Genomic DNA, 17499 nt, shown 5'->3' with positions numbered 1-17499 from the left:
GTTTTTGAAATTTATAAGAACGTTCAACGGTATGTAATATATGAGATAGTTCCTGTACCTACGTCTACCTGTTGTATCTGTCAATGTTGACATTGCTTACTTGATTGTTTTTACCTATTTGATATTGATGTTTATTCCATATATCTCTATTTTTCGTTACACTTTGGGATATTTTAATTTACAAAAGGCTATTTACATGAAATCTACATATAACAAAACACATGTTATTCATGAGCATACATCTTTTTATAAATATTTTTTTACTGAAAAGGAGTGAAGATATTGATTAAACAAATCCACATAACAGGATTTAGAAAATGATTCCAAACTTTCGCCATGAAACACTGAAAGACAAGGGGGTCTCACCTCAATTAAGCGGTCTCAGGTAGGTTTTCACTCATATTTTGAATATCCAACTGGCACTTTGGGCGCTCCGTAAACATGGAAGGCAGGAAGGGTTCCCAAATTCTTTTACGTCACTTGTGTTTCTTCCCGTTGACTAGTGTTCTGTCAAATATTAGGAAGATTGAGAGATAAGGCGGCTATCACCATTGCCCTGTTCCCTTTGTCCTAAAATTTTGATAATTTTTATCTAAAAAGTGACAATATAAGCCCTCCATAGATATCGAATATGACAATATTCTGGGAAATCCTTCTAGTACAACCTTTATATATACCGAGTCTATGATTGAAATAAATTTTATGGACATTGAAAGACATGGGGGGGTCTCACCCTCATTTAAGCGACTCAGGTAGGTTTTCACTATATATTTTGAATATCCAACTGGTACTTTGGGCGCTCCGTAAACATAAAAGACAGGAAGTGTAACCAAATTCCTTTCAGTCAAGTGTGTTTCTTCCCGTTGACTAAATTTCTGCTTAATATTAGGCAGATTGACAGATCAGGGGGCTATCGTCATTGCCCTGTGCCCTTTGTCCTAAAATTTTGATAATTTTTAGCTAAAAAGTGACAGTATAAGCCCACCATAGATATCAAATATGACAATATTCTGGGAAATCCTTCTAATACAACCTTTATATATACAGAGTCTATGATTGAATTACATTTTATGGACATTGAAAGACAAGGGGGGTCTCACCCTCATTTAAGTGACTCAGGAAGGTTTTCACTATATATTTTGAATATCCAACTGTGTACCGAAATTCTTTTTAGTCACGTGTGTATCTACTTGTTTAACAAATGTCTGCTTCATATATGGCAGATTGATAAATCAGGGGCTATCACCATTTTACTGTGCCCTTTGTCCTAAAATTTTGACAATTTCCGCTGGAAAGTGACAATATAAGTCCTCCATATATATCGAATATGACTATATTCTGGGAAATCCGTCTAATACAACCTTTATATATACCGAGTCTATGATGGAATTAATTTTTATTCACATTGGAAGACAAGGGGGTGTCTCACCCTCATTTAAGCGACTCGGGTAGGTTTTCACTATATATTTTGAATATCCAACTGGTACTTTGGGCGCTCCGTAAACATAAAAGACAGGAAGTGTAACCAAATTCCTTTCAGTCACGTGTGTTTCTTCCCGTTGACTAAATTTCTGCTTAATATTAGGCAGATTGACAGATCAGGGGGCTATCGTCATTGCCCTGTGCCCTTTGTCCTAAAATTTTGATAATTTTTAGCTAAAAAGTGACAGTATAAGCCCACCATAGATATCAAATATGACAATATTCTGGGAAATCCTTCTAATACAACCTTTATATATACAGAGTCTATGATTGAATTACATTTTATGGACATTGAAAGACAAGGGGGTTCTCACCCTCATTTAAGTGACTCAGGAAGGTTTTCACTATATATTTTGAATATCCAACTGTGTACCGAAATTCTTTTTAGTCACGTGTGTATCTACCTGTTTAACTAATGTCTGCTTCATATATGGCAGATTGATAAATCACGGGCTATCACCATTTTCCTGTGCCCTTTGTCCTAAAATTTTGACAATTTTTAGCTGGAAAGTGACAATATAAGTCCTCCATATATATCGAATATGACTATATTCTGGGAAATCCTTCTAATACAACCTTTATATATACCGAGTCTATGATTGAATTAAATTTTATGGACATTGAAAGACAAGAGGGTGTCTCATCCTCATTTAAGCGACTCGGGTAGGTTTTCACTATATATTTTGAATATCCAACTGGTACTTTGGGCGCTCCGTAAACATAAAAGACAGGAAGTGTACCAAAATTCCTTTTAGTCACGTGTGTATCTACCTGTTAAATAAATGTCTGCTTAATATTAGGCAGATTAAAAGAGCAGGGGGCTATCACCATTTCCCTGTGCCCTTTGTCCTAAAATTTTGATAATTTTTAGCTGAAAAGTGACAATATAAGTCCTCCATATATATCGAATATGACAATATTCTGGGAAATCCTTCTAATGCAACCTTTATATATACCGAGTCTATGATTTAATTACATTTTATGGACATTGAAAGAGAAGGGGGTTCTCACCCTCATTTAAGCAGTCTTAGGTAGGTTTTCACTATATATTTTAAATATCCAACTGGCACTTATGGGGCTCTGTTAACATGAACGACAAGAAGTGTTCCCAAATTTCATTTAGTCACGTGTATTTCTTCCCGTTGACTAATTTTCTGCTTAATATTAGGCAGATTGACAGATCAGGGGGCTATCACCATTGCCCTGTGCCCTTTGTCCAAAAATGTTGAAATTTTTTAGCTGAAAAGTGACAATATAAGCCCTTCATAGATATCGAATATGACAATATTCTGGGAAATCCTTCTAATACAACCTTTACATATAATATTAAGCAAAAAATTAGTCAACGGGAAGAAACACACGTGACTAAAAGGAATTTGGAAACACTTCCTGTCTTTCATGTTTACGGAGCGCCCAAAGTACCAGCGAGATATTCTGCTTAATATTAGGCAGATTGAGAGATCAGGGGGCTATCACCATTGCCCATTGCCCTTTGTCCTAAAATTTTGATATTTTTTAGCTTAAAAGTGACAATATAAGCCCTTCATAGATATCGAATATGACAATATTCTGGGAAATCCTTCTAATACAACCTGTATACATACCGAGTCTATGATTGAATTAAATTTTATGGACATTGAATGACAAGGGGGTCTCACCCTCATTTAAGCGGTCTCAGGTAGGTTTTCAATTTATAGTTTGAATATCCAACTGGCACTTTGGGCGCTCCGTAAACACAAAAGACAGAAAGTGTATTCAAATTACTTTTCGTCACGTGTGTATCTACCTGTTGACTAAATGTCTGCTTAATATTAGGCCGATTGAGAGATCAGGGGCTATCATCATTGCCCTGTGCCTTTTTTTATAAAAATTTGATAATTTCTAGCTGAAAAATGACAATATAAGCCCTCCATATTTATCGAATATGACAATATTCTGGGAAATTCTTCTTATACAACCTTTGTATATACCAAGTCTATGATTTAGTTAAATTTTATGGACATTGAAGAACAAGGGGGTTCTTATCCTCATTTAAGCGGTCTCAGGTAGGTTTTCACTATATATTTTGAATATCCAACTGGCACTTTGGGCGCTCCGTAAACACAAAAGACAGAAAGTGTATTCAAATTACTTTTCGTCACGTGTGTATCTACCTGTTGACTAAATGTCTGCTTAATATTAGGCCGATTGAGAGATCAGGGGCTATCATCATTGCCCTGTGCCTTTTTTTATAAAAATTTGATAATTTCTAGCTGAAAAATGACAATATAAGCCCTCCATATATATCGAATATGACAATATTCTGGGAAATTCTTCTTATACAACCTTTGTATATACCAAGTCTATGATTTAATTAAATTTTATGGACATTGAAGAACAAGGGGGTTCTTATCCTCATTTAAGCGGTCTCAGGTAGGTTTTCACTATATATTTTGAATATCCAACTGGCACTTTGGGCGCGCTCCGTAAACATGAAAGACAGGAAGTGTACCGAAATTCCTTTTAGTCACGTGTGTTTCTACCTGTTGAATAAATGTCTGCTTCGTATTAGGCAGATAGAGAGATCAGGGGGCTATCACTATTGCCCTGTGCCCTTTGTTCTAAAATTTGTAGCTGAAAAGTGACAATATAAGCCCTCCATAGATATATAAATGACAATATTATGGGAAATCCTTATAATACAACCTTTATATATACTGAGTCTATGAATTAATTAAATTTTATGACATTGAAAGACAAGGAGGGGGGCTCACCTTCATTTAAGCGGTCTCAGGTAGGTTTTCACTTTATATTTCATTTTTGGGCTTTCCATAAATATTTCTATATATATATATTTTATAACTTAATGTTTTCTAGAGTTAGCGGTTATTCTTTTTTTTTAAGAAATATGTATAAAAGTAAATCTTTGAAGTTTTGTTATTAACAATAATCTATATTACATAAAGACAAATATGCAACTTAGAAAAGTGTTTATATTCGAGGACAACGAGAATTTACAACAGCTTGAAGAAGTCATTTAACGATTTCCTACGTATTTTATCAGTCCTCTTAACTATGAAAATCATGTTTTTAATGTTATCAAGTATTTATTTTTTTTATGATTTTTAACAAAATTTTGAATATCCAACCGACTGCTGGATATTGAATATCGAATATCGAATTTCGAACCGGCTGCTAACTTCACATACATCAATATAGTCTATATATTTTTATTAGCATTATTTTATAAGCAAGATTATTTGAATTATTTAGTTAACACATTATTCTATAAACACACTTTGTACATTGTATCAGTGTCATCTATTGTAGTTTTCTGTACACTTTAACACCGCCATAATGGTTTTGATATGTTAACAAAACTTTTGAATCTTTATGATAAGTAAACCTTTTAAACAGTTGATAACTGTCACCTGATATCATAATTTTGATGTTCTTTCCGTCACTATCAGCCTGCCAAATCACACCATTTTCAATGAAAATCATATTATCAATGTCATCAGAAGTAACATCTTCAGGATGGAACGGGAAACGTTCAAAGTCATACAGACGGTCACTAGTAAAGTCAAGACATGACATAGTTTTTCCTGCGTGGTTTTTGTAGTATACACATAACATCTTGTCATTGTTCACAGAATTAAGTAAATTCACACTTGGTATGTCCATAACTCTCTGTATTTGTCCTGATAATTCCATTAATCGTATTGCATCAGAGAAAGATACATATAATATTCCCATTCTGCAAGTGATTCCACCAGTCATAGTTGTTCCTTCGGGAGTTTTTAACTCTGTTATTGCATTGGGAACAATGATAGTGGAAATTTCTATCAGGTTATAATTAGGTACTGTAACTGCTATCTTGCTTTCATTTATACAAGCTATCCGACTATTATCTTGAAACATACCTAATGAGAAAGTATGAATCAATCCTCCTATCAAGTTATAAGTACATAATGTGTCATGTTGCAATATCGCTACAATGTCAGCATTCACGAATTTCATATCAATTATCCTTAAATAATTTCCCCATGAATTTGTTGGTTTATAGTCGCGTAAAAGTTTGGATGGATAGAAATAACAATGTTTTTTGTTTTTCATTCGATGTTCTATCCCACAATTATTGCAGATGAATATCTTACAGTCATCACAGAAACATGCTATCTGACTCTCCTCCGTAGTATGACAGGAATTGCACCTAGAAAGAAAAAAAAATATATTGGCTAAATCAAGAATAAATGTATTTGATTTTACTGAATTAAGGTAAAAACAATTGATTGCGATACATCTCTATCCACTTACCAAATAGATTTTTCCAATGGAATATTAAGTTTTATTATACCTTAGTGTGTTTTTTGTTTCTATTTAGAAAATAATGAAATAGTTGTGCTATACCATTCCACAGATTATTTACCTGTCAATTGTTCCAAAGACTATTACCCCGGTTAATTGTTTTAAAATCATCTTTCCCGTACATTTTCCTGCTTTTTTTTATTGGCTAATAATTACATTAGATGTATGTTTCATTATAATACGTTATTCGGATTGGCTTAATTACACAATAAAATGTATCATTCATCATGACACGAGGTCCATCAATAAAGTGCACAGGTGAATTAAAGAAAAACTTGGTGAAAATCGTGTTTTCATGATCCTAGCTTAAAATGTAATTATACATGTAAGTATTGAATTCTAACGTGCGCACATTTTCAGAATGAAGCGCAGAAGCGCTTCATACAAAATGTACTTTGGTCAACGCGTTTACACCTAAATGAAGTTACCAAAAGAAGCATTCAATTCCTAAATAATGATGCCATTGACTATTCTGGATTTGTGTGTGCTCGGCAACATCAAACTCTAATATCGTAAACGGTATAATCTGTGTGTGTCCATTTTTATATCACTTACAAGAAGCAATTAAAAAAGAAAAAGAAAATCTTCCCGATTTTTTTAAAAATCTAAAATATAGTACCTTATTAATAATATAGGTTTGGTTGTCGTATTCTAAAACTGTATTTGCGTTTGGTATACTATTATAGCTAGAATGCATTATATGCACAGAAAGTTTAACACAAGCATTTCTAGTCTTGAATGAATAATTAATGAAATATTTACAAATACAACACGAACTAAAAAAAAAACGTATGGTTCATCTTGTGCATGTCAAGTTATGAGACATTTTTCTTTTCTTTCAGGCGATATATGTTCACTTTTTTGAAAATAAGTTAATTTGGTATATAACAACACAAAACGACTGTGTTGTTCAGTATTATAAAATACCTAATGACTGGTTGTGCGGGTAATAGCAACGTTGTTATCCCTTCGCATACCAACCATTGATCTCGGCTTTGCCTCGAGCAATAGTTGGTATCGCAGGGATAACAAACTTGCTATTACCCTCACACCCAGTCAATAGGTGTACAATATTTTACAACTTTTAACAGATCGCCTATTATTTGAAAGGTTTAGAATAAGATAACACGTACAAGGTTGATATCATATTGTACATAAAGTTAATAGATATCATAGACAGCCAAAATCGGTACTGCTGGAAACAATAAACAACATCATGGTCAACAGATAATCGATTAACAGACGCACACAAAACATTCTACTAAACACTTCATAAATAACTGAATATTTGTAAACTAATGGTCAATTCTCGGATAAATACGAGTGTTAATGTTGTGAGACAGGCAGTTACGAGGTAACAACTATGTACAGTTTTATGGAAAAGGTGAATTAAATCAAATTGTTTGGTCAGTATGTAAAGGAAACTAGTGTTTAGGATAAAGATACTTCAAAGAGCTTCGAGATGTATGCAAGTATTTTTACACGTTAGCACTGTCTTTGTAACATTAGTGTATCGATGTTTAAACGTCATACATTCTATCATTATAACGTGGATCTTTTAGTAGCCACCAACACATCCAAAGGATAACAACTGTCATATTCCTGACTTTGTACAAGATTTTGTTTTGAAGAAAATAATGGATTAACAGTCCTGGTTTTGTAGTTTGATAAACCTCTTACTTGTATGACAGTCACGTACAATTCCATTATGTGTGAAGAAAACAAAAAGACATAATCAGTAAAAATGTTAAGAAATAGAGATACAGCAGTCAACATTGTGAAATCTACACACTATAAAACAAAGAAATGTGTAACAAAGAAACATAAACAATGCATATAGACAAAGCACAATCAGAGAAGAAATGAAAGACATAAATACACAAATTTGCCAAAAAGGAAAATTTACCCTGGAAAAAAAACTATCATTCAAAAAGAATATACGGATAATTTTACTTTTTTTATATCATATACGTGTGTCCCAATAACTTTGGTCTTCCGTAATATCATATCTACAATGTGCATTTTAACGAGGCATTTCACAATTAGCCGCAATTTTAACATGCGATATTGCAAGACTATCTTTAACAGATCGCAGTCCTCCGGGGGGATCCTCCACGTATATTGTTTTAAAAGAACTATAGATTTGATGTATAAAAAAAAGTATTGTCAAATTATTTGAAATTTTTGAACTCGATTTGGTGAAGTGATGTTAATGATTACAAAAGTGTTGTTATGCACAAACCTGACATACAACTAAATCATATATATTAAGGAAGCATATTAGTTGCGCAATCTTTTCCCGGGTTTGAAATTATTTAAACGTTTCAACTCCCGTCGAATCAAGATCTTATGTTATTGAAGGAAAGTTTCTATTTTATAAATATGTCAAAGCAATTGCATTTCTGTCTTAAGAAAAAATAATTAGGTCCACGTTAAAACAATCAAAAACAATCAATTATCAACCGATCATTGAAATATCAATTACTTATCTTTGATAAACAACGTATTTCCTCAGATATGTCAGTTAACAAGATAAATTGACTGAAACAAAACATTGTTTGTAAAGAAACTATTTATAAAGAAACACGAAATAATCAAATATATCTATCGCTCAGGGTATTTGACATAATCATATTATTTCAATCACAATGTTGCTTAAAATACTGCAATCTGCAAGAAATACCTTTCAGTTGTATATGATACTGTACATATATTATATGCATTTGATATTTTTTGGAGGGATCCATTTGTTTTTAAATGAGAAAAACGATTGAAAGAATGTGATGGTTTCAGTTGAAATTTACGGTGTGGAACTTTGATATTTTAACTTCAATTTCCATGGTCATGCTCAGCTCGAACAAACATATTTCAAATATTTCTTAAAATTCACTTTGCTGTTTTCGTTGCAAGCATAGATTGAAAGTTATGTTCATGTACTTCTTAAAAAAAAAAGAATAGATTGATACAATGTAGATAACGAGATGATAATAAAATCCTGACACTCATCAAATTTCTCTTATTGCACTTTTCATTTATCACTGTATAGCAAGTTCAATATTTTCCAAAAATTAAAAGAAAACACCAAAAACGTTTTGCAAACAAAAGTAAGCCCCATTTGGATTAAATAATAATGATATGCTCCGATATAAAGAAAATGTAACTCAAACAAAATAATGTTCTGCTTTATGTTAAAAATTCTATAAGACAGTTTTTCAGAACACAAGAGTTTGTTTCGCAAAAAATGAAACATATTCATTGACAGACCATCTTAGTATCCTTTCATCTAAATTATGTTTTCTATACTGAAAAGTCAGTTGGGAGGGTTGTGGATTCTAAATGATTTTAATATTTGACTCTTTTTGAAGTTCCCTTAGTAAAACCTTTCTTCACAAATTCAATTAAACGTAGTGACGTAGACGGAGTGTTGCATCTAAACAAAATTTGACAGATGATTGTACATAAATGTTGAAGTACTATTGTGAAACGGATAAAGAGATTTTGATAATCCTTGTTGTTTCATTCGATCATTGAAACATTCTAAGTATATTCTTCTTCGTTTGAAATAAGACGACATACAAAGGTGACAATCGTAAACCATACACAAAAAGAAGTCATGAATAACACCATGATGGAAATACAAACCGGCAAACAAACGGAGAAGTCCACCACAAACTTCAACATAGGGTCCTATCTAATAACGTAGATAATTGAAAGCGCTCGGGAAAAAATTATGTTTTCAAAAATATTGATCTTCAATCTAACTTAATGCAATAGAAACAAGAGATTACGTTTGTATAACCTTACAAACACCTTAGAAATATAGATTTATTTCGTCTTCGAGCCATTGTTCTACTACTAAATTGTCTATTCTTCTCTCCAGCACACTTGGAACAAGCAAACACTTGATAACAAATTGTTCAAATAAGGCCTTCGAAAATAGTGGAATTAATTACTTTTGGAGTGTCAAGAACTCGTTGTTAGTACTTGGTATATTGCATGCATATGATTGAAGCTTTAAACTTTCTGCTTGATAACATTTATGTACGTTTCGGCGATAAAGTGTATCGTCAGGTAGTAGGTATTCCTATGGGCACCAACTGTGCCCCTTTAATAGCAGATTTATTTCTATATTGCTATGAATCTTAGTTTATGACCAAACTCAGTAAAGACCCATCATTGTTACATTTGGTTGATACATTCAAAAATACCTACCGTTATCTGGATGATATTTTTTCGTTGAATAATCCAGAGTTCTCTAAATATACTTCAGAAATTTACCCAAACGAACTTACTTTAACTAAATCTAACATAAACAGCAGCAGTTGTCCTTTTCTAGATTTAGACATTTCAATTTCAAACGGGAAACTTCACACTAAAATTTACGACAAAAGAGACGATTTTTCATTTCCTATTGTTAATTTTCCTTTTTTAGACGGCGATATGCCTTTGGCTCCATCATACTGTGTTTATATATCGCAACTCGTTCGGTTTGCCCGTGTGTGTTCTGATGTCATAGATTTTAACGAACGTAATCAATGCATCACTGGTAAATTGTTGTGTCAGGGATTTCGATACCATAAATTACTTAAAACTTTTACTAGATTCTTTCATAGATACAAAGATTTGATTAGTAAATTTGGCTATACCTGTAGAAAGCTTATTAAAAATGGTATTTCTCATCCTAAATTTTATGGTAATATTGTACTTAAAGCGAGGAAATCACTATGTGATCCTTGTAAACTCATCGAACCTTTAAACAAACTTATAAGTAAGGGTTATCGTACCAATATTGTAATTAGATCTCTGAATATAGTTCACATTGGCACTTATATTGATTTTGTCATTAGCAAATTAAAACATAACTAAATTTCATTATCTTTTGAGGCGAGATGTATAGGGGACACAGCCACGTTTACTTTTATTTCTATAGAAGTCGCTCTTCACTATACTACTACCTGTCGATACATTTATTTTTGGCATTGCACAAGTCATGTCTTCTTTGACTATTAATGACGTTAAAATACTAAATCCCTGTGATGTGTTTTAGTCGATTTTAGTCTCTGATGCATGATTTTTTACTATTAATTGGTTTTGACTTTTAACTAGCTGTCAGTAACTGCGAGTACTCTCAAATCGTATTTTCTTTAATTCGACCTGTTGATACTGTTTATAATGTTTTTTTGTCATTTTTTATTTATATGGATCTTTGCTGTATATCAGCTTTGATTATTTGTAATATCTTCAATTTTTCACTTATTCTTACAACATTTGTATAAACTTCAAGATTATAAAAAACCGGTTTTTTTCTAAAGTGAACATTGATTGGTTAACTATTTCTCAGTGTGTTTGAATTTGTTTGTTAGCCTTTTGGTCATGAATGTTTGTCTCTAATATTTAATTAACTGTGCATTTGTATTCAGATATCGCAGATCAAATTTATTCGTTCATTGTGTAATCATACGTTTTTTGATTGAGTTAAGTCTGCCAGTTGGCATTTTATCGTATGTTTTTATATGTTGTGATGTTATGCTATTGTTTCAGAAAAAGGGAGAAGGTTTGGGCCCATTAAAACGTTTAATCCCTCTGCAAATGTTTGCACCTGTCCTAAGTCAGGAATCTGATGTACAGTAGTTGTCGTTTGTTTATGTAATATATACGTGTTTCTCGTTTCTCGTTTTGTTTATATAGATTAGACCGTTGGTTTTCCCGTTTGAATGGTTTTACACTAGTTATTTTGGGGCCCTTTATAGCTTGTTGTTCGGTGTGAGCCAAGGCTCCGTGTTGAAGGCCGTATTTTAACCTATAATGGTTTAATTTTTGAATTGTTGTTTGGATGGAGAGTTGTCTCATTGGCACTCACACCACATCTTCCTATATCTATTATATTGGTGATTTTGAATCTGTTGAAAGTTTTGATTTTTCTACCCTATATACCACATTGCCTCACATTCTCATTAAGAAAAAAATCACACACCTCAATTAATGGACATTTAAAAAGTCAGAATGTGAATATATATGTTCAAACTCTTTTAGGTCATTTTTTAGTCGCAATAAACAAACAAAAACTATGTCAATTGGACATGCTTTGGTACTATATATGCCCTTGAATTTTTACTAGATAACATTTTTGTTCGCTTTGGAGATTCCGTTTATCGTCAGGTTATCAGAATTCCAATGGGGACCTACTGTGCACCGCTTATTGCGGACCGGTTTTTGTATTGCTATGAGTTACAATTTATGACAAAAATAAGCAAAGACCCATCGAAACGATGATAAAACAAATTAAATAATACTTTTAGATATTTGGATGAAATTTTGGCTCTCAATAATGACGACTTAAGTATGTATACTAATGAAATTTATCCTGTTGAACTTACTTTAAATAAAGCAAATACTAACAATTACCACTGCCCTTTTCTCGATCTTGATATCTATATCACTAACGGAAAGCTTAATACTAAAATTTATGATAAAAGAGATGATTTTTCATTTCCTATCGTTTATTATCCGTTTTTAGATGGTGACGTTCCCTTGTCATCTTCTTATGGTGTTTATATATCTCAACTTTTACGATTCGCTCGTGTATGTAACAATGTTTTAGATATAACGAGAGAAATTTATGTATTACTGAAAAATTATTACATCAGGGTTTTCGATATCACAAACTAGTCAAAACATTTACTAAATTGTATCATCGGTATAAGAACATCATTCGTAAATATAGCTCAACATGCAAACTTCTTATACGTTCAGGTATTTCATATCCAATTTTTTATGGAAATATTCTTTATAAAGCACAAAGGTGTCAGTATTCACCTCAGAAACTTAACAAAACCTTTGAATAGACTTATTAAGAATGGATATAGTTACGATACTGTTGTCAGGTCATTAAAGATTGCATATTTTGGCGTTAAAATTGATTCACTTATAGGGTCTTTGCATCGGAACTAAACACATTTATTCAAAAAACAGTTGTTGGCATGACACGGGTTATGTTCTTCTCATAAATTATATGTTATGATGGTATGATACTTAACCCCTAACGGGAAGGATTGTGCCTGAATATCATATGATGAAATCATAATCTTTCAGTCAGTTTAATTGAAGTTTGAAGCTGGAGTCTGTTGTTATTTATGTATTATTGTCATTTGTTTATTTTCTTTGGTTACATCTTCTGATATCAAACTCGGACTTCTCTTGAATTGAATTTTAATGTGCGTATTTCTATGCGTTTACTTTACTACGTTGGCTAGAGGTATAGGGGAAAGGTTGAGATCTCACAAACATGTTTAACCCGGCCGCATTTTTGCGCCTGTCCCAAGTCAGGAGCCTCTGGCCTTTGTTAGTCTTGTATTATTTTAATTTCAGTTTCCTGTGTACAATTTAGAAAGTAGCATGGCGTTCATTATCACTGAACTAGTATATATTTGTTTAGGGTCCAGTTGAAGGACGCCACCGGGTGCGAGAATTTCCCGCTACATTGAAGACCTATTGGTGATCTTCTGCTGATGTTTTTCCTATGGTCAGGTTGTTGTCTTTTTGACACATTCCCCCTTTCCATTCTCAATTTTATTCCCCATTAAGGCCTTTCTGTATAGTTACTTTCTAGCTATATATTTATATATATGGGGTCATAATTAAAAATTAACTTTTTATAAAACTTTTGAAATTTTGAAATACTAAAGCGTTTCTACCCCAGAAATAGATTACCTGCATGATTAAAGTGATTTGTTTTATTATTTTGAGATTTGAATATGGTAATTCATAAGCTTTGATTTTTATAATTAATGTTACGAAAGCACTCTACAACTTTTTACGACTTTTTACGAAAAAAGCTGTAAAACCGTATGTTCTATAGTACCCAGTCTTATATTCGGTTTAACGAAGTAAGGTGTGGTATGATTGCCAAAATGAGACATTTATCAACCACAGTTCACATGACTAAAATAAAAACACTTAAAGGTAACCGTTTGGTATTCATAAATGAGAATAAATCATATCGTATAGTCAGTTAAAAAAGGCCCAAACATGAAAAATGTCACGCAATTTAAGCAAGACAACCTACATGTTGCATAATTGAACCAAAGACAATTATTGTCTGTTTATTTCGAAGAGGCTGTTGTAAGTGGTTGCTGAGAACCATTGTGCTGGAGTGTATTTTTAGGTGATTGGTTATCGTTGTGTGTGTGATAAACAAGACACGAATAAAGCACACAACTGAATAAGAATTCCAACTTACATAAATCAGATCTAATAAATAAACAATTTTAAACGAATTCATGTCGTCCTATACCGGTACTGTAGAAATGTATACCATTAACACTATCTGTACAACCGCTTATTGATCTTCCTTATAATAGTTAAACAGATACACACAAATTATATGGATAATAAAACGAACAGATATTAAAATACGAAAACAGATTGATAGTGAGAATGAATTATTTCCTAGTTGAGATGTTGGGTCGGAGTTTTATTATATTTAATTGTATCATGCACATCCACTTGAATGTAGGGTTTAACAACTGTGTAAAGGTTAATATATATCTCACTTTCTCCCCTCCCTGTTCTCTAATTACGATAGTATATAACAACATATTGAAAAAGGGAAGTAAGTTGGTTATATTATCTTTCCCTTTTCCATTATAAAATACTATTATAGTACATTTAACCGCTGTGTTCACTTTAAACGATATATGTCTATAGTATGGTGTTTACGTTTGAAAGACATATTGACGAGAGAAGAGAGAGGGGATGGCCAACATACATACATAGTTATTCCAATGTTCTTATGTTATCCGCGTTTTGGGGTATCATAACTTTGCGAAAACAAAATCACATATGTCTCAAATAAATTACTTAAACCGGACACCCGGTTTCAGTTCTTTTAACAAGTTCTTTAACTACTGTTAAAGAGTTTATCATAAACTATTGTGATAAAATATATGAACGTAGTCGAATTAACTAAATTTGGAGTGTAAACAAATCTTTGGTTGTTAGACGAATTACGGTGTTGGTTATTTTGATTTTGTTGCCAATTTTGATTTGTCTACTATTTACACTACACTCTCACACTATCCTATGAAATAAAAGTGTTCCTACTTATTTAAATGGTCGTTTGGTAAATCTGAATGCAAATATATTTGCTGAAACTCATTTAAAGCCTTCTTCTCTAATGAGAAAGGTAAATATGCTAGATATTATAACTGGATGTGTGATGAGATCATTAAAGCTGTTAATTTTCTTCTTGATTATATTTATGTTCGTTTCGGCAACAAAGTTTATCGACAGGTTGTAGGTATCCCTTTGGGCACTTATTGCGTCCCTTTCAAAGAAGATTTGTGTTTGTACTGTTATGAATCACAGTTTATGACTAAATTGCAATAATTGATCAATTTCGCAACACTAACCGTTATATTGTTGATATTGTTCGTTAAAATCTCAAGAATTTTCTCAATAAACCGCTGAAATTTACCCGAAGGAACTTATTGTCAATAAATCAAATTTAAACGGTAATAACTGTCCTTTCCTAGATTTAAATATTTCGGTTTTAAATGGGAAACTCAACAGTAAAATTAACGACAAAAAGGACTATTTTTTGTTACCTATTGTTAATTTTTCATGTCATTTCAGAGCCTTTTAATAGCTGACTATGCGGTATTGGATTTACTCATTGTTAAAGGCCGTACGGTAACATATAGTTGTTAATTTTTGTGTCAATTTGGTCTCTTGTGGAGAGTTGTCTCATTAGCAATCGTACCACATCTTCTTTTTTATATTTACTGATCATTAAGTTTCTCTTTAACTTATATTAATTTAGTACGCAAAAACGAAAAAAAAATGATGAGATTTGTCAATAAAGGCAATAATTCCTTTATGAAGTCATCTGACAGTTTTTACATGTATGGACAATTGGTAAACCTCAACACTCTGAACATTTTTGTTCCGGTCAGATTTTCTCTCTTTAAACATAATATTTATGGTTTCAAAATAATAGAAAAAACTTGCATTTTACACCCTATGTTCTATGTTCCATTGAGGCCATCTTGATTGGCAGGCGAAGTTCTCGAACATATTTTTTAAACTTAAAACCCTAATGATGATACTGGTTAAGTTTCTCTGTAGTTTCAGAGGGGAAGATTTTTGTTAAATTACAAAAATTTACGAACAATTTTTAAAAATTGATATATAAAGGGCAATAACTTCGTAAGGGGTCAATTAACAATTTTTGTCATGTTGACTTATCTGAATTGTCTAACCATTATTACTGTTGACAGTTTATATCTCTATCTATAATAATATTCAAGATAATAACCAAAACTGCAAAATGTCTTAAAAACCATCAATTCAGGAGCAGCAACCCAACAACAAGTTGTCTGATTCATATGTTGATTTCAGGGCATATAGATCTAAAGCTGTTGAACTTTTTTACCCAATGTTAGATTTGCTCTCAATGCTTCAGATTCAAAGATTTATGACAAAAACTGTATTTTTTAGCCATGTCGACCTTCTTGGTCCATCGGACACATTTTTAAACTATACACCCTAATGATGAGTGTGGCCAAGTTTGGTTAAAATTGGGCCCAGTTGTTTTGGAAAAGATTTTTGTAAAAGTTACCGGACGACGGACGACGGACGTCTAGTGATGAGAAAAGTTCAATTGTCTCATTAGGCCAGGTGAGCTAACAAGTATTCATAAATTCGTCTTGTTATAAGTTGACATCCGAGTAATCCGACTGTTATGTTCTTTATTGGGGAAAGTCATGCGTATCAAACGGGTTCAACCATCCTTTCGCAACAAAACCGTCAATACAGTTTAAAGTCGACCATCTAACCGCGTGGCAAATTTGACCTCACAACATGAAAATTTAATAGCCTAGTGACCACTGTTGTTCAAGTACTAAGACAACCGGGCAAAGGAGGCACCTAAATAATACAAAACTGTATAGACTAGCTTTCAAATAAATCATAAATGCAGCAATAAAGCTACATGTTATTAAAAATAAATCGCAAAATATTAGTACATCAGAATAACAGGTAACAATTAAATGGATGAAACAATCCCACTTTCTCCCTTTCTGATGTGCTATGATATCATATTTTCCTTTAATTATCCACAATTGTTTGGTTTTAAAACGTTGCAATACATTTTCCAATAACTATTTTATATCATAAAAATAAACCGGGTACCATAGTACTGACAAAGGTAAATACAGGCAGTTATAAAAAAAAATATTATATGTCAAAACACATAAGTAACAGCACCTGACCGGTTTCGGTTTATAAGGGACCTTCATCAGAGACAGTGATGCATTAATGTTTGCACCCTATTTATATGAATATCATCGTAACCGTTGAATAAAAGTGATCCGGCGGTTGAGTTAACCAGTTTCACATATTCTCCCGCTGATATACGTTATTAATGTGGCTTCTACTAACGGAAGCTCCATTTGAGCTCATGTGTTAAGAGACATCCTATGTCAGTACACCATAACTATATTACCTAAATACAGGCAGTTTGTTTTCAATATTGACATTAGCTGTTTTCATTAATATTAGTCACACTTCAGTAAAACAAAATCAATAACTATGATAGTATAAATTGAAGTAGTACAATTTCCTTGACTGATGCAGGAACACTTACTTTTTAGCAGGATTTCCAACATTCAG

This window comes from Mytilus trossulus, chromosome 9, assembly GCF_036588685.1.
Source record: "Mytilus trossulus isolate FHL-02 chromosome 9, PNRI_Mtr1.1.1.hap1, whole genome shotgun sequence".
In the NCBI taxonomy this organism is placed as follows: Eukaryota; Metazoa; Mollusca; class Bivalvia; order Mytilida; family Mytilidae; genus Mytilus; species Mytilus trossulus.
This window is presented reverse-complemented; position numbering follows the sequence as displayed.